Consider the following 26315-nt stretch of genomic DNA (forward strand, 5'->3'; position numbering starts at 1 on the left):
TGACATAATTAGTTAAGCAAAAGAACGACGTTTGCGGCAAGTGGAAATTTGAAGAATAAGGTAAGAATTCTATTCTTTTGTGTTATGGAATAAGTATGCATGCTATAATGCTTGGAAATGGATGAGGATTATGAAAGTGTGGTGTGTGTGTGCATGGCGTATGTGTGTGTAGAGGGTGTGTTTGGCCGTGTGCCATGAAGTGTGAAGGGAAGTGAATTAAATTTCATTTAGTATGTTAATTGTGTTGTTGGAGTCTTGTGATGATAGTGGAAAGTTAATGGTTCCGGTTAGCATGAAAAATTATTGTTAAGTTGTTGTTGGAAAATATGTGACTTTATTATAATTTATGTAATTATGAGAATGAAGTTGTAAGGTGCAAATTATGATTGTTGTTAATGATAATGGAAGGTGAAAATGTGTTGTGGATGTATATGTTGAAGGTTGGAAGTTTTGAATGAATTATGGCGTTGGTGGAAAGTTTGTATATATTGTAGAAATGAAATGAAATGCTTCCGGATAGCATCGTAATGATTTTGATTAGTAATGAATGTGAGTATGACGGTGTTGGTTTGAAAATTTGAAGTCGGAATGGAAGCTATTGCATTATGTTAAGAAGAAGACTAGTTGTGTGTTCTATTGTGATTGTTGATGTTGTTGGTTGGGTTGTTGTTGATTGTTTTGAGCCGAGTTGAATCTCGGGGATGCTATATGTATATGGGGAGGTCTTTGCCCAAATTTTCGTAAACAAGAAAGGGCCAAGAATGAATCCCTAAAGACCTATAACTTACAATTGGTAATTGTGACTATTTGCAGATTCTGGACGAAACGGGAATTGAGCTTAAGCGAGCATAAGACACCCGTAAGGTATGTAAGGCTATCCCTCTCCTTCTTTTGGCATGTCCTAGGTGTACTAGGTTTGGATTTGAGCCTCGGGGGTCATTCTGTTCATAGAAATCCGATTCTGAATTTGAGTACTATTCATTCAGTGCGACTGAATTAAGATCCTTATATCTTGTCAGAAAAATGCTCAACCGTCTGTAACTTACATAAATGTAATCGAATTGCCTTGAAACTTTCATAAGTGACCCCATTAAGCTTAGCATATGTAATTCGCGTACGCCACCTCCGTTGACCGGGCGGGCCCACTATTCCCGCATCCCCTCCTATCGTTTTATTTGACTTATTTCGGGCCACAATTGAAGAAAAACTTTTGGCTATTGTCCTAACTACTAAGCAATATCTTACTATATAAGACTTTTCAAAACCACTCCGAAGGGAGTGCGATATTTTATTATTTAAGACTCTTCAAAACCACTCCGAAGGGGGTGCGGGATTTTACTATTTCGTTCCACCTACGACTTATGTCTACATTCCACAACGCTATTATTATTATCACTATTATTATTATTATTATTATTATTATTATTATTATTATTATTATTATTATTATTATTATTATTATTATTATTATTATTATTATTATTATTATTATTATTATTATGCCGAAGGGCTAGTATTAGTATTATGTCACGAGTGGCATGCCGAAGGAACCCGGGGTAGCCGTATGTCACGAGTGGCATGCCGGGAGCTAGGAGTATTATGTCGGGGCCGGCATGTCCGAAGGGGCCGGGATAGACGTATCGGACCGGCGTGCACGAAGGGGCCATCATTTTATTTCGGGACCGCGTGCCGGGGCAAGATAGACGGATGTCGGGACCGGACACGCCGAAGGGGTTTATTATAATTAACATCATTGTTGTTATCATTATTATTGCTATCGTTATTATTATTAGGCCGGAAGCGGCCGTCCGAAGGGACTATTTTATTTAAACATTGAATTCATACGGGTATCCTAAACTTGCTTCTTGTCGTACTTTTTCGATTCATGCTCCGGTGACGCTTTACATATTCGGTACATATTATATATATACCGACCCCCTTTCTTCGGGGGGAGCGCGTTTCATGCCCGCGAGGTTCGGGGGACGCAACCGGGGGACCCAAAAACTTCTTAGAAGGAGTTAGCACCGGGAGTCGGACGGCTCCATTTGCTCGGAGGTTGTTTCGTTTTTGGTATAGTTTTATATATTGTGCGGGTCATACTACAGAGAAGTACGCGAACGGCGTGGGAGTTGTGGTTCTTGTTTGGCCTTGTCGGCCATTATTTTGTTGTACGAAAATGGCGAGAGGCCTTTTGGCTCGCCTTGTTCTATGTTGTATGTATACATATAACATGTTTTGAGATGCCTTGAGCTACGTGTCGATTTTGGTCTTTCATCTAAAATTTTCAATTCTTGTTTAAAAAAAAAAATAAAAAAAATTGGGTTGACGTTTAAGGGTTCGCTCGACCCTGATGAGAGTCGGGTGCCCGTCACGCCTTGATGAAGATTGGGGTGTGACAAAGTGGTATCGACGAGTCGATCCTCGGCATGTTCGCAGACGGTGTCTAGTAGAGTCTTGTTTATCGGTGTGTTGTGCACCACATCTATAAACAGGAGGCTACGAGACATTGATAGGGTGTCATTCATTCTTTCATGGTGCAGATCGTGCGTATAGAGCTGTGTTGTATATAAAGTCCCTAATTTAATAACCCTGTGTGCTTTCGGTAATGCCTAAGAAGGGTAAGCGACGGCGACCCGGAAGAGGGGGCAAAGCGGTTGGGGATGAGGTAGTTAGCCAAGCCCCCGGGTCTACTAGAGCTCGGACATACGCCGCGGAATACGCGTCCGCCCCCCAAAGTCCTCCCACCTCCCCGTCTCGGAGGGGCTCGGAGATAGGGGTCCGATCCGGCCCGGCTCCGGCCATAAAGCATCAGCATCTCCGGTCTCTCAGTCAGATGCCCAGCGTCAGGAGATTAGAGAAATGAAAGATGCTATACGTTTGTTAACTCAAGTACTTGCCACCCAGGCTGGACAGCAGGATAGGAGTCACGAGTATCCAGATAGGGCTGCTAGCGCCAGGGCACGAGATTTTCTTACATTAAATCCCCCAGAATTTAAGGGCACGGACCCTAATGCTGATCCTCAGGAGTTCATAGATGGTATGCAGCGTACCTTAAATGTGATGCAGGCATCAGCCACGGAATCTGTTGAGTTAGCCTCTTATAGACTGCAGGGCATAGCAATTAATTGGTATCAGTCTTGGAGATTATCGAGGGGTAGTGATGCCCTTCCGCCGACTTGGCGGGAATTCTCAAATGCCTTTTTACGCCACTATATGCCACCCGAATTGAAGCGGGCAAGGGTTGATAGGTTTCTTAACTCGCGACGAGGTAACATGTCCGTTAGAGAATATAGTGTGGAGTTCGATTCCTTAGCCGGATATGCCCCTACTATTGTGCGGAAATGGAAGATAGAGTTCACCGATATGTAATAGGATTGGAGTCGGAGTTGCAGGAGATGTGTATGCCAGTGGCAATGCAGCCGGGTATAGATATAGCTCGTATCCAAGCTTATGCTCAGGGGGCAGAGGATCGTAAGCACCAACGAGAGGCTACTTCGGAGCAGGGTGGTGGTCATCCCGAAGGGCCGAACGGAAGCCGGAGTAAGGGTTCTACTAGCGAGAGCAGACCCCAGCATAGTGCACCTTCACAGTTTCGTGGATCTCAGCGGGGTAGAGAGACTTTCCCTCGACAGGGACAGAGTTCTTCCCATGCGTCGGGTCCTCAGCAGCAGGCGTGGTCGGGGCAAGAGGTGATGGCCCCTCCTCGATGTGCGACTTGCGGCAGGCGTCACGTAGGACAATGCCGACGGGGTGTGTGTTATACTTGTGGTGATCCGACGCATTATGCTAGAGATTGTCCACAAGGAGTGGGCCATCTTGTTCCGGAAACTCGGTAGCGCGTCGTCACCTTCGGTAAGAGCCCCCGAGACGGGACCTCGGACTTCTTCCGGCCGAGGTAGGGGCGGAGGTAGAGCACACAATTCCGGACGGGGCCACATCGTATCTATGCCTTTGGGTGGGAGACCAGGTCCCGAGGCGCCGCAGGATGCACCACCAGGTAATTTAAATTCCATAGTGATTGTCTTAATCAATGAATGATTTATATGTGCCGCCCACCTAGAGAACCTTCCCCAAAATACCTGTAAGACCTATAAGGCTAATTTAACATTCGAGGACGAATGTTCTAAAGGGGGGGAGGATGTTACATCCGGCATTTTTGCGTATTCGAAAATTTGGAAATAACCTTGACTTATAAGGAATAAGGTCATGTTTGGATTTTTTTTAATAAGTGAATGTTGCTTATGGAAGTATGGGTGCGGGGATATCGAGCAAGGCTAAGGGCAACAATTGGGATTTTGGAAATTGGTTTCATGAATTACAAGTTTAGCCAACAATTGGGCTCAAAAAAAAAAATATAAGAAATTGAGGCCCAAAAGGAGGGGGTGGCCGGCCATATGGTGGCCTTGGCCCAAACCCATGATAATTAATCATGTGGTTAATTATATAAGGAAGGTAAGATCAACAAGTTTCAAGAAATTAAAAGAAAAGAGGAGAAAAAAAAAAAAGAGCCTTCGGCTCCAAGAGAAAAAAAAGAAGAAGAAAGAAAGAAAATTTTCCTAGCCTCCAATTTCAATCCAAAATCTTGTTCTTCTTGAATTAGTAACAAGCTCAAGACGCTCTTCGACGTGACATAATTAGTTAAGCAAAAGAACGACGTTTGCGGCAAGTGGAAATTTGAAGAATAAGGTAAGAATTCTATTCTTTTGTGTTGTGGAATAAGTATGCATGCTATAATGCTTGGAAATGGATGAGGATTATGAAAGTGTGGTGTGTGTGTGCATGGCGTGTGTGTGTGTAGAGGGTGTGTTTGGCCGTGTGCCATGAAGTGTGAAGGGAAGTGAATTAAATTTCATTTAGTATGTTAATTGTGTTGTTGGAGTCTTGTGATGATGGTGGAAAGTTAATGGTTCCAGTTAGCATGAAAAATTATTGTTAAGTTGTTGTTGGAAAATATGTGACTTTATTATAATTTATGTAATTATGAGAATGAAGTTGTAAGGTGCAAATTATGATTGTTGTTAATGATAATGGAAGGTGAAAATGTGTTGTGGATGTATATGTTGAAGGTTGGAAGTTTTGAATGAATTATGGCGTTGGTGGAAAGTTTGTATATATTGTAGAAATGAAATGAAATGCTTCCGGATAGCATCGTAATGATTTTGATTAGTAATGAATGTGAGTATGACGGTGTTGGTTTGAAAATTTGAAGTCGGAATGGAAGCTATTGCATTATGTTAAGAAGAAGACTAGTTGTGTGTTCTATTATGATTGTTGATGTTGTTGGTTGGGTTGTTGTTGATTGTTTTGAGCCGAGTTGAATCTCGGGGATGCTATATGTATAGGGGAGGTGCTTGCCCAAATTTACGTAAACAAGAAAGGGCCAAGAATGAATCCCTAAAGACCTATAACTTACAATTGGTAATTGTGACCATTTGCAGATTCTGGACGAAACGAGAATTGAGCTTAAGCGAGCATAAGACACCCGTAAGGTATGTAAGGCTATCCCTCTCCTTCTTTTGGCATGTCCTAGGTGTACTAGGTTTGGATTTGAGCCTCGGGGGTCATTCTGTTCATAGAAATCCGATTCTGAATTTGAGTACTATTCATTCAGTGCGACTGAATTAAGATCCTTATATCTTGTCAGAAAAATGCTCAACCGTCTGTAACTTACATAAATGTAATCGAATTGCCTTGAAACTTTCATAAGTGACCCCATTAAGCTTAGCATATGTAATTCGCGTACGCCACCTCCGTTGACCCGGGGCGGGCCCACTATTCCCAGATCCCCTCCTATCGTTTTATTTGACTTATTTCTGGGCCACAATTGAAGAAAAACTTTTGGCTATTGTCCTAACTACTAAGCAATATCTTACTATATAAGACTTTTCAAAACCACTCCGAAGGGAGTGCGATATTTTATTATTTAAGACTCTTCAAAACCACTCGAAGGGGTGCGGGATTTTACTATTTCGTTCCACCTACGACTTATGTCTACATTCCACAACGCTATTATTATTATCATTATTATTATTATTATTATTATTATTATTATTATTATTATTATTATTATTATTATTATTATTATTATTATTATTATTATTATTATTATGCCGAAGGGGCTAGTATTAGTATTATGTCACGAGTGGCATGCCCGAAGGGGCCAGGATAGACGTATGCTGGACCGGCATGCCCGAAGGGGCCATCATTTTATTTCGGGACCGGCATGCCCGAAGGGGCCAAGATAGACGGATGTCGGGACCGGCACACCCGAAGGGGTTTATTATAATTAACATCATTGTTGTTATCATTATTATTGCTATCGTTATTATTATTAGGCCGGAAGCGGCCGTCCGAAGGGACTATTTTATTTAAACATTGAATTCATACTGGGTATCCTAAACTTGCTTACTGTCGTACTTTTCTGATTCATGCTCCAGTGACGCTTTACATATTCAGTACATATTCCGTACTGACCCCCTTTCTTCGGGGGCTGCGTTTCATGCCCGCAGGTTCAGGGACGCAACCAGGGGACCCAGCTTCTTAGAGGGAGTTAGCACTGGGAGTCGACGGCTCCATTTGCTCAGGTCTGTTCTGTTTTGGTATAGTTTTATATATTGTGCAGGTCATACTCTGTAGAAGTCTGCGAACAGCGTGGGAGTTGTGGTTACTGTTTGGCCTTGTCGGCCATTATTTTGTTGTACAGAAATGGCAGAGGCCTTTTGGCTCGCCTTGTTCTATGTCATATGTATACATATAACATGTTTTGAGATGCCTTGAGCCACGTGTCGATTTTGGTCTTTCATCTAAAATTTTCAATTCTTGTTTTAAAAAAAAAAAAAAAAAAATTTGGGTTGACGTTTAAGGTTTCGCTCGACCCTGATGAGAGTCGGGTGCCCGTCACGCCTTGATGAAGATTGGGGTGTGACACAATTGATATACATTATTACCACTTCCTTAAATCAGCCTATTAGCTTAGAATACGAATCTCACCCTAATTCAAAATCCCTCGTCACAACTCATTTAGGACTCAATCACAATCGTTAGTACATTTTGTCCTCCCATTTATCCACTAGACTCACTATTAATGGCGTAACACAAGTAATCACATATTACGAGAAATTTTCATCATTAGGCACAAAAATAAGTTTCGTCCGCTACTCCCAAGTCACATAAATCCACCGATATTCAAGAAAAATCACATCAAACAACCTAAGGAATCTACAGGCCACAAGCCCGAACAAATAAGTCCCACAACAATATCATCCTAGGATTCCATCCCAAATCTCCGATTTCCTAAACATGCATTCTCCGTTCCTTCTAATAAAAAAATATGGGAAACTAACCGAAGTCTACCGAAGGGAAGCCATAACCTACCTCATAGCCGAACAGGTGCCAGGAACCCACACATTTCCTTGTCTTTCGAAGTGTCTCCAAATAATCAAACTCTATTGCATATGAATTCTATGTAAGAAACCATGAATAATGATACCCATATTGGCTACTTTCTATTCGAGTCAAATTCCAACCCTTAATTTAGGAAAAACGGAAATTTTATGATCAAAATACCAAATTCAATACCAAAAGGTCAAATCCCATTACTTTAATCATACGAATACTCAATTAATTCTCAAAATCATCATTATTATGAAAACCCCCAAATTTGGGTCTAAGAACCCTAACTTTCATTCATGAAAATCAACTCTAGAATCGAAGATTAATGATTAACAAGCCTAGATATGACATTATCTAGCATGAACAACAACAATTTCATCATTAAACATCATCTAAGAATCAATTTCATTTTTAACCCTTCTTCACATGAAACCCATAAAAACCCTTCTTTTGATCTTAAGCCTTTTTATGGAAAATAAGAATCTAGCTAGTTTGTTCTCAACCTAGTCAAGCATATTCAACATTAATCTTACTATTTAGGAAGATTCTAGGAGCCAAAAATAATTTAGAACCTAACTCAAGAACCCATTTGAAGACTCATTAGATTCTAGATTATGCTAGATGATTAAGAGAGAGGTTAATGAAACATAATAAAATAGGAATGTTATCTTAGGGAAGGAATCACTTGAAAACCCTCCAATTCGCCTCCACAAAGCTCTCCAGTCGGAATACAAATAATGACTAGGGTTTTGTGGTTTTAAACTTATAACACTGCTCGTCGACCGCTCCAGCGGTCGAGACACCGCCCCAGCAGCTGGGCTGACCGCTACAACAGTCGAGGCCAAGACTCCACTTACCGCTGCAGCGGCAACCACACCGCTAAAACGGACACCAAACACCAGCAATTTTTCCCAAGTTTCACCATTTGATCCGATTTTTCGACTAGTTCTCGAGGCCATCTGCTCACATACCATACACATAGATACACATAAAAACACGCTACGAATGCGCCCGTGGCCTCAAAATTCCCAACGGAGCTCTCGTTGACAGAGTCAACTTTGGATCAACTCTTTTTCACTTTAAGCCTATATTTCACAAAAGTTGCCCGAATCCCGGTCTAGACACCTTGGGAAGTGTGCCAACGGTGCCCTCGGGTCAAAATGAGCTAATCACTGCTCGGGAAAGGGCCAAAATACCGAAAGGGCTCTAATGAACAAATGGATCGTTACATCAGATACCAATTAAACAATCGCTCATCCTCTAGCGAAGAACGAGAGTAGGGCAAGCTTACAGTAACCAAGGAAATCATATCACAACCAACATGAAACTCTTATGACAAGATCAAACCCAAATTGCAACTCGCTCGCACTTATCCAAAAGACCCAATTACCATACCTCTAAAACAAACACGGATCTCACATACAAAATTCAAATAGCACGAACCTTTAGACATAACTAAATCATAAAACACTCCAAATTGGTAAGATATTCCGAGCTAGCTAATCCTTTTTATTCACCCTTTTTCCAAGTCGTCCCTTGAATCACAATTTCTTAGAAGTGCACAATACAAACGGAAACCATGACTTACCCCTTCCAAAAGAGGATCCTAGTTCTTCCAGAAAACTCTAAGTTATTTCTTTGAAACTTATCTTTCTCGTAGCCAACTTGGTCAGACTTAAGTCTTCTTAACTCTTCAACTCACTTACCTAGGAACTTACCATTGAGTACAACATAGAGCAAGATTTGCCAACATCCAATGATCAGAATGGAGCCTTATCACAATCCTAGAATCTCTTCGAAGCACCGCCATTATCATTACAACCCATTATACTAACCGAAAGGCAGAGTCTGGTGAGACACCACAAGGAATACTAATAACAAACCTCAAAAGTCAGGCGTTCCTTATCACATCCATTAAACTGATTTACTCGGAGCCCGTAAGTTCCCTTGGAGTTACAAACTCAATCTAACCATTTCCATTCAAACCATAATGACCATTTCAAAATATATCAGTAATCACACAAACTGATCCCAAGATCCGAAACCCATCATACTCTTACTGCGCATAGCAAACCATAAGTTACCGCTCTCGGCTCTAAAAGCTGAAACTTATCCAAATTGTTCTCAAGGTACCGGATAACTAAATCTTGCGAATGCAACCTCAAATTCCTTAACATTACCCATACGCATACTTGGTACAACCTGAATTTTCCGACACAATGGACATATGTACTCATAAATCAAACTTTTAACTATCAAACTTTCTATTGTAATACCTCAATAACCCATGATACTTCCAAAAGCATCAAAATCTCATAATCCCTTGCGCTAACAAGCATAATCACTTCGGACCCATAATATCCGAAGTCTTTCAGTCAATGTTGTTCATAACATGAAACACTTAGCACAACACGATCCTATCTCGAAAACACTGATAGCCATAACATACTAAGAATTTCTACAAATCCTTTCTCTAATACACACATTAACTAATTTACTGCAAAGTCTTTGCGAAACCATCCATAGGGGTACCACACAAGACACTTCCGATAAATCTAACATGTCAGTTATCTGAAATCTCATTTATCAATCAGCCACTGGTCACAACTTCTTATTACTTACCCATTCCGTAAACTTACTTTCTCAAATCACACAATAATCACAAGCTCTTCTATTCCATACTAGACAACAATACCACCATTCAAATAGATTCAAGTACTCCCAAGGGCGTACCTAATTCTTGCCACCCTCGACTAACACTAACCAATTCTCGAAGCCGCTAAATCAATTACCGCAAATCATAAGTCTTGCACACTACCAAACCAACCTTGGGGATAAAATCACACCACACCCTTTACACATTAGAGTTATCTTTCAATGCATCAGAGTCTAAACCGACTAAACTCTAAATCCAACGAAGCACATACTTGATCTACAATGACCCACTTTCCTCTACCAAGGTTCCCTTATTACATTCCTTCTTTTGAATTCCAAAATGATCCATACGACTCGAATAGATTTAAGCCTCATCTTTGATTCACTAAATTAGAACGTCTCCATTTTTTAACATAAACACACCTAACCATTCAAGCGACTATACCATCAATTCAACCGGATAACAACACCGATAAACAACAAAACTCACCGAAGCCGCACAACAAGTACAAAGGCTCTCAGCCTCAATCTGATACTGGACATAACTCCTAATAGTTGCTTGGTTACTAGAATCTCACTCTCGTAACAGTCACAAACACATTCTCATAAGCATGCCAGATACTAATTATTTCCTTCTTAGTGCTCAAGAATTTTCAATCCAAATCCTCTTTATCACGACTCAATTCCATGTACACAACAAGTATCAATACCAATCCCCTTAAGAATTCGGACTCTCTAGGCTCTCTCACTATATCGTCCCTTTACTACTTACTCTCAACTTCTCTTATCTACCACATGCAATCACTATACTCGTCGAATCTGGTAGTCCCTAACAAACTCACACTCGTTCTCGCCTACCAATGCTAAAAGCTTAACCATTGAAGAATCATTAATCTGCCATAGATTGACACGTGCCACGCATACCATCATGACCCTTGTCGGAGTCAAAACCTTTTTTTCCCAAAATCGATCCCATCAACAAGCAGATCGCTCTTACTAAGCTTACATGCATTAACCATTTTTGAGCAACCGACCAATAGGATCACAGATATCCTTCGGCTCTTATTACCAACTCTCATCTCTCAACGAACCAATAATGAAACAGTCTTAACCAAATTCCCACAACGAAAACTCAAATAATAACTAAAACTAAAGTTGGTCAAGCGTCCGAATCAAGACGGCACATCTCATATCATATCGCAACCCGACATACGAAACCAATCACACAGAATTTAGAACGAGTTTCTGCCATTCGAGGGAGAATACAACAAGAATACACAGATACCAATTGGACCCTACCGAGATACCAATTTGACCAAAGTAGCACGAATAGAAAGAATGAAGGGAGTTTTTCCTAGGATGCCTCATAGCCTTTCGCGGATGGGTACAGACGTCTCCGTACCATTCCACGAGACTTTACTACACATTGCTCTTGTACCTAGTAGACCGGTAACCTAAGCTCTGATACTAACTTGTCATGACCCATTTCAGGATCGCGCGGGCACCTACTTTTTCCACCCCGGTAGGCGAACTCTCTCATTGAATACACATCAATTAAATAAAGATTATTCATTTAAACCAATAGATATTTAGAAATAACAGTGGAACATCATAATATATATCTAATAAACTCAAGTATTCATACGATTACAACAAATACACGATTACCGACTCAATCCATTTTCCCATGACCAAGTCTAGACTAGTACAAGAGCGACTAAATGAATTCCGATTTCCACTATATTCTAAGACTTAACCTCCGTCCCGGAATAAAATGGGAGGAGGCCTTCCAGATAGGTACCCCACATTTCCGCTTTGTATCACAATCAACCACCTGAAAAAATCTACACCCCAAAAAGGGTGTAGCAAGTGCAATATCAGTACAATCCACGCGTACTGAGTAAGTATCATAGGTCGACAAATAGTTAGTAACATATATCAGTAAAAGAATTCACAGATAAACATGATAACAACCCAATCAAGTCATACATCTATCTACCACACACTGTACATCAATACCTTTGAGCATTAATTTCACTCTAGTAATCACCAGTCAATCTCACAACGATCTCGAAACCCACATATCATTAAATCATTCTTTTCAGTCTAATAGTCAACTCATCATCGAGACACCCGTTACCCTACATTACATAGAGCCAAACATATAACTAATCTTACGGATGGTATATGGGATACTTCAACAAGTTTAATTAATAAATCCATATCCAAGTACACGTCATTGCCTAAGTAAAGCATCTAATCCCAAATGTGCCAAGTCTGAATATATCCAGTTCGAATCCAGCACCACAAGTACAACACCAACATCTCAAAATAAATAATAATGCAATGCGATGCGATAATGTATTAATGCAATACAATGCAATAGTGTATGAATGCGATGCAATGCAAATGAGGTGAACACATGTACTCCAGACAGAAATATCAATGTCTCGGTAGCACAACCCAGCATGACTCGCGAAGTCTAAGTGCCACCCGTCTCGGATCTTTCCCCAACAGACATACGGGACCTCGGATCTTTGCCCACAGGGGGTTCTCACCGGCACCACTCTGGGGGACTCATGGAGTCCATACACGAACAACGATTTTTGAAATATCATCAGAATCAGCCGTGCAACAACGATGCCAAAATGGATCATCGACCATCTCACAATCACTCAAGTATAAGAGTTTCATCAAATATTAGTTTCACACAATAATCGATTCTGGAATTGATCATCGGACATCAGCCTTCTCACAATCGCTCAAGTAAAAGAGTTTATCAAATATCAGTTTCACACAATCAACTATTCCGGAACTGATCATCGGACATCGGCCTTCTCACAATCACTCAGGTAAAAGTGTTTATCAAATATCAGTCTCCCTCAATCAACGTTACCGGATCATCACCGGGTATCGGCCATGCATCATGAATGAATGAGAATGTGTGCTATGCGTGTATCAACCTCAAGCTCAATATCACAAGTACCAACAATGGGGTATGCCAACAATGTATCATATCACAATACTAACAGTGGGTATGCCAACAATATATCAATATCACAATACCAATAGTGGGTATGCTAACAATGTATCTACATCACAATACCAACAGTGGGTATGCCAACAATATATTCAAACCACAAATACCACAGTGGGTATGCCAATAATATATCCAAACCAAGACGGATAACAGGATCTAATCTCTATCAACAACTCATGGCATCAAGCCAACACAATGGAATGGCTAGTCCCAACACACAACAGGTCAATCAATCGATATACATTATTATCACTTCCTTAAATCAGCCTATTAGCTTAGAATACAAATCTCACCCTATATTCAAAATCCCTCGTCACAACTCATTTAGGACTCAATCACAATCGTTGGTACATTTTTTCCTCCCATTTATCCACTAGACTCACTATTAATGGCATAACACAAGTAATCATATATTACGGGAAATTTTCATCATTAGGCACAAAAATAAGTTTCGTTCGCTACTCCCAAGTCACATAAATCCACCGATATTCAAGAAAAATCACATCAAACAATCTAAGGAATCTACAGGCCACAAGCTAGAACAAACAAGTCACACAACAATATCATCTTAGGATTCCATCCCAAATCTCCGATTTCCTAAACATGCATTCTCCGTTCCTTCTAATACAAAAATATGGGAAACTAACCGGAGTATACCGAAGGGAAGCCATAACCTACCTCATGGCCGAACAGGTGCCACAAACCCCCACGTTGCCTTGTCTTTCGAAGCGTCTCCAAATAATCAAACTTTATCACATATGAATTCTATGTAAGAAACCATGAATAATGATACCCATATTGGCTACTTTCTATTTGGGTCAAATTCCAACCCTTAATTTAGGAAAAAGGGGCCCCAAGGGCAAAACGGAAATTTTATGATCAAAATACCAAATTCAATACCAAAAGGTCAAAACCCATTACTTTAATCATAGGAATACCCAATTAATTCTCAAAATCATCATTATTATGAAAACCCCTAACTTTGGGTCTAAGAACCCTAACTTTAATTCATGAAAATCAACTCTAGAATCGAAGATTAATGATTAACATGCCTAGCTATGACATTATCTAGCATGAACAACAACAATTTAATCATTAAACATCATCTAAGAATCAAGTTCGTTTTTAACCCTTCTTCACATGAAACCCATAAAAACCCTTCTTTTGATCTTAAGCCTTTTTATGGAAAATAGGAATCTAGCTAGTTTGTTCTCAACCTAGTCAAGCATATTCAACATTAATCTTACTATTTAGGAAGATTCTAGAAATCAAAAATGATTTAGAACTTAACTCAAGAACCTATTTGAAGACCCATTAGATTCTAGATTATGCTAGATGATTAAAAGAGGTTAACGAAATATAATAAGGTAGGAATGTTACCTTAGGGAAGGAATCACTTGAAAACCCTCCAATTCACCTCCACAATTTCTCAAGTCGGAATAGAAACAATGACTAGGGTTTTGGGGTTTTAAACTTATAACACTACTCGTCGACCGCTCCAGCGGTACCGCCCCAACGGCTGGGCAGACCGCTACAGCGATCGATGCCAAGACTCTATTTACCACTGCAGCGGCAACCATACCGCTACAGCAGTCCTGGTGCCGCTGCAGCGGACACTAGACACCAGCAATTTTTCCCAAGTTTCACTATTCGATCCGATTTTCTGACTAGTTCCCGAAGCCATCTGCTCACATACCATACACATAGACACACATAAAAACATGCTACGAACGCGCCCGTGGCCTTAGAATTCCTAACGGAGCTCTCGTTGACCGAGTCAACTTTGGGTCAACTGTTTTTCACTTTAAGCCTATATTTCACAAAACTTGCCCGAATCCCTATCTAGACACCTCAGGAAGCGTGCCAATGATTCCCTGTGGTCAAAATGAGCTAATCACTACTCGGGAAAGGGAAAAAATACTGAAAAGGGTATAACGACCGATTGGGTCATTACACAAATACATCAAGAAAACCATATGAAAATTCAATTGTGAGTCTATCTCGGTTATCGAAATCAAATTTGTTATTGTTCGTATGAGTTTCTACATAATTCATTAGAGTTTCTGTGTACCGAAATTGTTGGATTGTATTCGTCGGCATTAGATCCTACATTGATTCTGCATTTTGAAGGTAAATAATTGTTCAGTTGATTTTCATGATCAAACGAGTAGTTTTACATTGATTTTGTTGCTGATCATTTATAGTCCTGAATTCAAAATACAAAAAAAATATCAAATATAATGGCAATAATTCGATATTCTAGTTTTTGGAACACTGAGAATTGTTTTGTGAATTACGCAATCGATGCAATAGTTTTCAAGGATTATGCCTCGTATGCGGATTTGGTTGATGTAATAACAAAACAGGTGCGAATAGATACGAGTAACAAAATAATTAATATCAAATACATGATCGAAGGTGATTCTATGCCTCTTGAAATACACAATGACATGAGTGTAAGGGTGTATGTTGAACTGAAGAAAAATAATAGGCAGTCCGGGGTGTATCCTTTGTGTATCACGACAACTGATAAGGTGAGTAAATACAGTGTGTTGGGTGAAAGTGTTGTTCAAGATGAATTAGCGCAAATAGAATACATTCATGAAATACAAGCTATGGATACATATGATTTGATAGCACTGGCAGCATCAAATTCTGGTCAGCCAATAGTTGTGTACAATGATTTGATCATTTCAGAGCATAATCAAAAAGAGAGCATGGTAAATTAGGTATACAATGATAAGGATTTGAAGGCTGTCATGGCTAAGTATGCAATTGACAATAGGTTTCAATTCAGTACGGAGCGGTCAAATTCTATAAGGTTAGTGTGTTAATAATATTTTTGATGTATTGTATATATTTATAAATCTGTATCGATTTACACATAATATCTATGTATTTAACTGGTTGTTATTATACATGTCAGACTATCTATGTTAGATTGGTATATGAATTCTAAAGTGAATTTTGCATAATCATTTCATATGTATTGGCCACTGAATGTATATGTATACAATTGGGATTTGCAGCCATACCATCGTATGTCTATCCGAACAACGTGAGTGGAAATTAAAAGCTTCGAGCATTAACATATCAAAAATGTTAAAAGCCAGAGAGTTTGTGGACAAACATACATGTCAATTGAAGGATAAGGTGTATTCGCAACATCAAGCAAGTAGTGGTTTTAAAGCAGGCATTATTAAACCAAGAATAACAAATCATAAGAGAGAGTATACGCCAAAGGATATAGTAGATGATGTGAAAAATTAATTTGGTGTGGACGTGAACTACATGAAGGCATATCGTGCTAAAGAAAAGGCTATGACGGAATTGAGAGGAGAGCCAGCAGATTCGTACAAGAAATTACCTGGATATGTATACATTTTGGATAAAACGTACCCAGGTTCTCATATAAGAATGCACAAAGCGCCTGAAAACGAGTTCTTGTATCTGTTTGTTTCACTGTATGCCTTTATAAAAGGGTACGACTGTTGTCCCCCAATCATTATTGTAGATGGTAGCCACCTCAAAACAGCATATAATGGGACATTTGTTTCAGCAAGCACATTGGATGGTGCAGGTATTCCATATACAATTTACCATTTTTTTGCATACATGCTTACAGTTATGTAAACACAAAATAAAATCAATAGCTTTTTTATTGTATTCAACTGTTTTTGCAGGGAATATACTCCTCTGGCATATGGCGTGATTGATTCCGAGAATGATACGTCTTAGACATGGTTCTTTCAATGGTTCAAGGAAGCTTATGGGTTACAGGATAACATATGTATTGTATCTGATAGGCATGAAAGCATCATCAAGGCTGTATCTAGAATTTATCCTAATGTTCCCCATTTAGCATGCATATGGCATATGTGGAAGAATGTATATAATAGATATAGGAAGAGTCATGAAGTGTTGAGTGGGGTGTACCATAAATTGGCAAAAGCATACACGCAAAATGACTTTGATATGCTAATGGAAATGGTTGAGAAGGAGGATATTCGTGTGAAGGAGTACTTGGAGTTAGCTGAAAGGGAAAAGTGGGTGAGGCTTTATTGTCTAGTTGACCGAGCATAGACACTGACATCAAATATTGTTGGGTCTATCAATTCGGAAATCGTATCTACAAGAGAATTGCCAATCTTCGATTTTCTGGAAGAAGTCAGGTTGATGTATGGACGATGGAATTGCACCAACCGACAGAATGGTTCATATACATTCACGAAGCTTGGGGAAAAATTCCAACAATTGCTATCCATTAATGATCATAAATCTACGACCATGAGGGTTTATTTTCGTGTATCTGTTTATGTACTTTATTTTATTTGGCTATATTTCATGATCTGCAATTTTAGGATATAGCTGTCTGTATGATTCTTATGCATCTGTATTTCCAACTGTATATTGATATGACTATTTGTGTTTAGAGGTTAACATTGATGCAAATCTGGTTGTATATTGTTGCTTAGGTAATACCATCAACCGAATACTTGCACAAGTAATTGACAAAAGGCATTGTTTCATAGTTTGTATTTGTGAGAAAAATTGTAGTTCCCAAACGTTCCAAATGGATGAGATGCCCTGCCCCCATGCTTGGGCTGTTCTTAAGAGTAAAAATCTCACTACCGACAACTACTGCTCAATCTTATCTTTGTTACGCCTCATGATTTCGTACATCGAGACTCATCGTGCGTTAGTGGTTCTAGTCTTGGATACGAGGTTAACAAGGGTAAATGAGATTACACAAGTTTATCTTATAGTTATAAAGGGTTAAGTTCATGTTTAGTAAGTATTGAAAGAATTAAAGGTTGATCAAATCGACGAAAATATGTTTCAGGAAAATATACTTACCGTATAATTTTTACGGACCGTATAACTGGTTGACTCCCACCGTAAATTGATTCCAGAGGGGGGTGAACCACTGGTCAGAATTTACGGTCCAAGTATATGGACCGTATAATTTTTACGGTCCATAAAAGTGGACCGTAAATCTGGGTCGATGCTAGTTTTTTTTATATATAATTTCAACCCATGTTCATTTTATTTCATTTCAACATTTCCCACAGCCCATAAATGTTCTAGAACCTTCTCCTAAGCAATCCAACCAAACCCAAGTTAAATCAAGGATTGAAGGGTGAAAATCAAGGGATTCAAGTGTTGGGAGGCTTACTAGGGTTTGTGGATTCCAAGAATTCCTTGGGTGTTGAAGTTGGAGGTTTCAATCAAGTGGAATAAATTGATCGAAAGCTTATTCTTATGTGATAAAAGGTTAGTTTTCACATCTATTTCATGTTATTGAGAATGCTTGGTTGTCGAACAACTTGATATACCCTATTTTAATGAGAATGAGTCAAAATAGTTTATTATGACATCCAGGGTAATTGTTTGGGGGTTAATTTAAAGATTAAGAGTCGCCACCTAATTATTTACGGTGAATTAGGGCACCTAAAGTTAATTAAAATAATTATCTAAAGTTGATTTTATTTAAAGTCTACGAAACCAAAAATATCTAGGTAAGGGTTCAACTAACCTAGAGGGAAGGTATTAGGCATCCTCTAAGTTCCATTAACAATGGTTAATCCGACCGGACTTAAATTAATTAGGCTAAGTATAATGTGTATTTTAAATGTTTGGAAAATAGTTTGTATATTGTGCTAAAGGTTATAAATAGAAATATAATAATGTTATTAAAAATAAGACTTGTAGAAAATTATAATTTTTGCGTAAAAGAGTTTAATTATAAATGAGCTAAAAAGTGTGAGATGGTGCAACGTTTTACAAATATTTGAAACAACTTAATAACTAGGTGTTAATTGATTTTAATATATATATATATATATATATATATATATATATATATATATATTAAATGACTAGATAAGATAGATAGATGGCTAATGCAAAAAATAATTTTATAAATAGGCTTTCTTTAACTAATCACTTAGTAAGATAAATATTTTAGTGAAAGACATTTGAACTAATTCCCAACCTATAGTAATTTATTCACTATTAATTAAAGACTTGAAGATTTGCGTATCAATGACATTTCTAAATTTCTAAGATAGTAAAAGTGGATCATGATTCTTTTAGCCCAAAATATATAGTCATGCTATTTTAGAAATCAATTATTCTAAGAAAGATAAATATTAGGAGTATTATAAATAACTTTAATATAAAAAGAAGAAAATGAGACTTTATGGAATTAATTATTAGCTTTCCTTAAATTAACTACCCATTATTAAACTAAATCCCACTAATTTGCTAAAGTTCATCTAAATTAACAAGCAAAAATGTTAGTCATACAATACATGTTAATACACACAAAAAATAAAAGTAGAGGGATAGATATAATGTAAATGGGCTTGGCCCATTTTTTCACGTTGTTTGCATCGCTTATTGGGCTAGCCGCATTCTTTTCATTTTTATTTTTTTGCGGTGAATTTTAATTTGGAAGAGAGGAACAATGTTTTCGTTGGGCTTTGGCCCAACACCGAATGCGGAAAGACGAGTCCCTCGGACTCGTATGCGATGGTCATGCAAAAAAAAAAGGAAAAGAATTAGTATAATCTAAGATAATGTTAAACATGTAAAAATAAAACTCAAATAAAATCATACACACATACCATATGTTTATTTGAAAAGTATTCATGTATACACAAAAAAAAATATCAAATTTCAAATTTGTTGCACAAAGCCAATGATTTCACGTTATCCGACATAGCTAAAATGTATTAAATATAAAATAATGGAAATGTAGCGTAGCATCAATGTGTTCTCATAAGATTAATATACAAATATACATGAAATTCAAATATTCACAATAGCACACAAATTTTAACACATTGATAACAAAGTTCAAAGAGAACACAAGAAGCAATTCAAACAAATAATAAGACTTGGATAAATTGAAATATATCAAAATCACAAAGAAAAACAAAACCAAGCAATGGCCAACTCGTATTTTGAAACAAATCATACATGGGGAGGTTTGAGATACAACAAATCATAAGAATAAACCATGGGGTGCGTTTTAAACAACAAACAAAGTCAATTTGTTCTTAGAGAACATTTCAATATTGATGTGGAAATCAAGAAAACCTAAATACTAGATCACCATTTCTTACTTAAATAGAATTAATAGCAAACAAAATTCATTCCTAATATTAAGTTATGAGATTCAAAATGTCTTGAAACAAAGGATTCATCTTGGGAAAGTAAACAAATTTATCTTAAAAAGCTAGAGAGAAAGACTTTTACCAAGTATTTTTAATAGCGGGAATAGATGTATATATAAATTCGACATTGATTTTCAAAAACAAATCTTGGATTTGGAGGTTATGACAACAAAGAAGACCAAACAAAATGAATGTCTTAACATAGTATAGCCTTAAAACAACACAAAGGAAGAACAAACATGCAATTATATTTCGAAAACATTTATATGTTAAAACATTTTAAATAAAGCACAAATCATTTTAAACAATAACTCAAAATATTTTCGAATGACAAGACATGCAATAGTAGATAGATCATACAACAAATTAGTTAAACACACTTTTAATTCAGAACATGAGGAGGTCACATAACGCTCATGTGATTCATATACCATGAAATTAACGTTTAAACAAATAAATGTCGTATGAAAGGATACCATCGATGTTATGAATAGATGATTACGACATAATCATAAAGATGTTCATAGATATTAAGAGAAAAAAAAATATGCTTGGATCTATGAGAAAGTAAACACATTTGTAATTGGAGTGGACACAAACAAAAGAATTTATACTAGCGTGTTGAGCGAGTTAAAACGGACACAATCGGGATACAAATAGGCCAACAAAGCATGGTCAATGCAAAAAATAATCTCATCTTTTCGAAGAAATCTCTTGTAATAAGATAAACGACATATCAAATGGATATTTTGCAAACAAAATACCACATTTGAAACAAACTCAAAATGCCAAATAAAACATACCATTTACAACAATGTTCTAACTAAAATAATTTAACAAACAACAACATGATTCACACAAAGAAAATCGTTAGAATCTTTCCTTACAATGTTATCTATTTAATGAGAACAGATCGAGGATCCATATTATATTAGATTGAAAAAACATTAAGCAAATTTCAACTAACAACTCCACTAATTTAATTTAACTAATTTCAAAACGTCAACATCTAAATTAACATACAAACTAGATAATTTAACCTAACAAGACAACCTATACTAATCATGGTTAGACCAATATATAACACATACTAATATACAAAACTAAAGAAAAATACAACAAAATGTTTTAAACTAAACACTTTAAACGAGAGAAATTAAAAGTTTAAAATGAAACTATTGCGAAGAAGAAAATACCTATTTTTGAGACGTCGAACCTATCGGAGGCCTATTTTATGCTCGGACAATGAATGATTTGACACGAACCCAAAACTCGAAAATTTTCATTTTTAAGGTACAAAAAAGAACTCAAATGCACCAAAATTGGGCGAATTTTAAAAAAAAAATGGTATCAAGTTTACCGACCTTTTTGCGGTGAACAAGAAAGGTTAGGGTAAGCTTTGAATAAGAAAAATTTAAATTAAAGAGATATTTCAAACCAAAAATGAAAAAAGTCATGAGGGATTATTTTTTGTTCTTTTTTTTAACTAAAAAATATTTCAAGGGTTTTGATTTTTCAAATTCACGAATCTCTCTCTAAAAATGGTCTCGAATTTCGATTTTTATCAAATTTGATTTCCGTTGATTTCGAAAATCCTGGTTTGGCTCAAAACGAAAATCGAAGGTGAAATCCATTTAAATCCGAAACCGAAAAGTTGATTTCCTTGTGAAAGAAAGATCGTTTGGCCCTTTGTGTTGACACAAAAATCAAAGAAGATAAGATGGAAAAGGAAATTGGGAGAGATGGAGGGTACGAGGTGCAAGAGAGAGAGAGGAGAGAGAGAGAGAGGGTTTGAGAGAGAGGAGAGAGAATGGAAAAAAGAGTTTTTTTTAGGCCCGAGAGAAAAATGCATTAGGTCTAGGGGAGAAGGTGAGAAAGAGACTATTTTGTTCAATTGGGCTGGTCTTGACTTGAATTAGGTTTAGGGAGTAATTTTAAGAGAGTGAAGGTTGTCGGGTTTTAGGGATCCGGTTGTGAGGAATATGTATTGGGTGTGGTTTGGCATTAATTGGCTAAAAATTTGGCCATTCCTCCTCTCATTTTAATTATTCATTTGGGCTTCTAATTTAATAACTAGTACAATATATACTATGAAGAAATTAATTAGTATGTAGAAAATAAAGGATTTAATAAAGTAAAATTAATTTAACGAGTACAAATCCTAAAATAAAATGATGACGAACCATTTAAAAATTTGTGATGTGATAAGTAATGCTAGTAATAGTAAAAAAGTAAAATAGTGAAAATGATAATAATAGTGAAAATAAAGTGTTTAGTTCGTCAATAAATTTAAAAGCCCGAAGAAATAAATTAGAATAAAGGAGGGACAAAATTGGGTGTCAACAGATGCCCCTCTTCGACCGGAGACGATGTAAGAGTTTTCGGGCGAAGAAGTTGACGTAGTAGCCAATTTTGTTCCGACCAATAAATATGAACTTGGAAGAACTTGAGAAAATACGGTTTAGGAGAATTGGTGGCAAATATTATGGGATGGAAGGAATTATGGCCAAACCACGGTTTTGAGTTGCCTACACGTCTCGGATTTTATGAGAATCAAGTTGTATGTGGTTCGAAAGAAGTGGATCAATACCGACGCTACGCTTTTGCCCCAGTGTTGAATTATGGTGAGACTGGGATATAGGAAAGGCTTACAAGATTGTGAAAAGAGTTGCTTGAGTAGAGTTTTAGCGGTGGATATGAAAGAGAAATTAACCTACGTATCACGTGTTTGTGGACGTAGGCGGAGTTGAGTTCGAGAGTAGATCCGTGACCTTTGCTTGTGAGTTTGATATTCCTCTTCAGCAAATTTGCCCCAGTTCACTGCGTAAGATAAAGTTCCACGTTGCGTTGTGTCTCTGTATGTAGATTGTATTTTCTGTCAAAACTGAAATTCATGTCAAAATTAGTAATAAAGTCTGGGTAAAGTTAAAAATGTAAAAGTTATAAAGAATGTAAAAATGATAATAAATATGAGTGTAAGAGTGAGGATGAAGCCGTGTGGCTTATATTGAGGCGGTGTGGCCAAATGTTGTCTCTGGTTGTCTTCAGAGACTTGAATGAATGTGTGATGTTTATGCGAAGATGATGCAATAATATCTCTAGTTGTATTTGGAGATTTTAATGATAATAATAAGGTCTCCTGTCTTCCGGACTCGATGATAAATGATGTAATGGAATTTTAAGGTAAAGTCGTTAAGTAGGTAAAGTGGATGATAAAGTAAAGTAATAAAGTAGAGAGTAAAGTAAAAGCGTGTAGCCGTTTGGCTTATGCGAAATGAGGCCGTGTAGCCATGTGATGTCTCCGGTTGTCTTCGGGACTTTGATGATATCCGTGAAATTAAGGTAAAATTAATAAAAAATGATAAATCCCCGAAAGTAAAGTAAGAATAAAGTAAAAGCTTATGAAAATGAAGTGTATGATAAATGATATCTCCGGTTGTCTTCGGAGACTTGATGAAAATTCCCGTAAAGTCCGGGTAAAGTCGTAAAGTGGATGATGTCTGGTTGTCTTCGGAGATTTGATGCAAATTCCCGTAAAGTTCGGGGTAAAGTGGATAAAGTAGGTAAAGTAAATGATGTCTCCGATTGTCTTCGGAGATTTGATGAAAATTCCCGTAAAGTCCGGGTTAAAGTAGGTAAAGTAGGTAAAGTAAATGATGTGAATGTAAATTCCCGTAAAGTCCGGGGTAAAATAGGTAAAGTAGGTAAAGTAAATGATGTCTCCGGTTGTCTTCGGAGATTTGATGAAAATTCCCGTAAAGTCCGGGTAAAGTGGTTAAAGTAGGTAAAGTAAATGATAATGTCTTCGAGAGTAATTTGTATAAATTCCCGTAAAGTTCGGGTAAAGTGGTTAAAGTAAAAATGGTAATGATAAGAATGTAGATTCCGTAAAGTTCGGGATAAAGTTAAAGTTGGTAAAGTAGATGATAAAATAAAATGATAAAGTAGAGAGTAAAGTAAGTAGATAAAGTTATTAAAATTGGTAAATGATGTAGAGATGGTATAGTGTACGTTTGGCCAAATTAATGACACGTAATCTCGATTTAATTCGTCTTCAATCTCGACAACCTACAAAATAGGTATACTTGTTAATAAAGTCATAAAGTTATTGTGATAAAATAAAATTGAAGATAAAGTTGGAAATAAAGCCGTTTGGCTTTTAATGCGAGGCCATAATGGCCAAGTGATGCTTTTCGGCCATGATTGATAGACTTGACCGTTGGTCTCGCGGTTTTTGTTCCCCGCACTCAAAGAAAAATTCTTAGTTTGGGAGGGGAAGTTGATTCGTGTTGACTCGAAGCTTGACGTTGTTGGCGCTCCATTCGTCTTGTTTGTTTGGATCTTGTGATCTCCGTTCAAGCCTCGGTAGATGAATAGTAGTGAAACAATTGAAAGAAAGTGTTTCATTTGAAAAATATATATAAGGAAATGTAATTATATGTATATAAGGAAATATATATATAGTATATATATATATGTAAATATATGTATGTAAGTTGTAAAATATTTCTCGCCAACCTCGATTGTGACACAATTGAAAAGTCATTTGTCTATACTATTTCGTCCGGTAGTCTTAATCTTGTCGATGTCCAACCATTTTTGTCTAATCTTTCAAAATATGCCCCAGTTTTGGCTCAGAAGGATGTACTAAACTTATGTTGTGGTGTGACCGAACCTTATATAGGTTGCCTACGTATCCCGCCAAAGGAATCAGGTCAGAACGTAGTTCGTAGGACATAAAAATGGTTTGAAATTTTCTAATAAAGGGACCGAACCCGATGTGGATTGCCTACGTATCCCACCAAGGGAATCAGGTCGGCGTAGTTCTGTTATATAAATGGTAAAAGTTTGTTGGCTTTCTACCTAAATATGTTTGACCTGTATGTTGATAGTCCACGAATCCCGCCGAGGGAATCAGGCTAAGCGTAATTCTCCTTGTATAAGGATTTTTGAATTTTTGTTATAACGCAACCGAACCCTATGTGGGCTGCCTACGTATCCCACCACGGGAATCAGGTCAGCGTAGTTCGTATGACGTATTAAAGGAAAGGTTGCAAACTAGGTTGTCTAACCTAATGTCGTCTTTGATTTTTCTTGACTGATAGCTAGCTTTCAGGCTTATGTCATCACCTATTGGCTATTTGCTTTCTTCCAAATGGAATCTTGTCTTCTAATTTCTTTGTTATTCCTCGAGGTGTACTTGGTTCATTCGTTCGTTTTACGTCACAATCGTACAGTTGGCAGATTTGATAAATAAAGTAGAAAATAATAAATAGACAGTTAGAGAAAATCAGAAATGCATTCATAGATTGTGCAATTTTAGCTTCCAAAAGATGAGGCGAAACAACAAAAGTTTTAGGGCACAATTTAAGCCTCAATTTTAAAATTGTGCTATCTCAAAAGTTCACTACAGTTCAATCTACCAAGACTCCCGGCGAACCAGGGACGGAGTACAAGTCCAATTCTTCAGAGTCTCTCCTGGTTCGGCACCCCGAATGGTCGGTGTCTCGGTGTTGTAAGCAGTTGTAGTAGCAATCTTTGTTGGTGCTTGTTTTTGGATTGTTCCCACGGGAGCGACAAAGGTTGATGGCATGATGGCTTTCACATCTCCATCTTTCTCAACAGTGATCATGTTCACATTGGCATTTTCGTGAGTAGGTAGAGGGTTGTTATCCACGTTGGGCCGAGCTCCAGTAAGTTGGATTGCTCCTTCCTTAATCAAGGCTTCGATTTTGTTTTTGAGCCCATAGCAATCCTCAGTGTCGTGCCCAGCGACTCCAGAATGGTAAGCACAACGCTTGGAACCATCAAACCATCTTGGAATAGGATCGGGAATTTTCCCTTCAATCGGTTGTATCACGCCTACTGCTTTCAGTCTTTTAAATAATTGAGCCAAGGGTTCAGTGAACCGAGTGTAATTACGGCTATTTTTGATGTCAGCGTTTGGACGGGTTTTGGGTGTAGCATTTGGTCGATTTTGATAAGTAGGAGCTTGAACAGGTTGATATGGACGTGGGTTTTGATGTGGAGGTGCTCGGGGTTGGTAG

The sequence above is a fragment of the Lycium ferocissimum genome, unplaced genomic scaffold, assembly GCF_029784015.1.
Source record: "Lycium ferocissimum isolate CSIRO_LF1 unplaced genomic scaffold, AGI_CSIRO_Lferr_CH_V1 ctg3490, whole genome shotgun sequence".
In the NCBI taxonomy this organism is placed as follows: Eukaryota; Viridiplantae; Streptophyta; class Magnoliopsida; order Solanales; family Solanaceae; genus Lycium; species Lycium ferocissimum.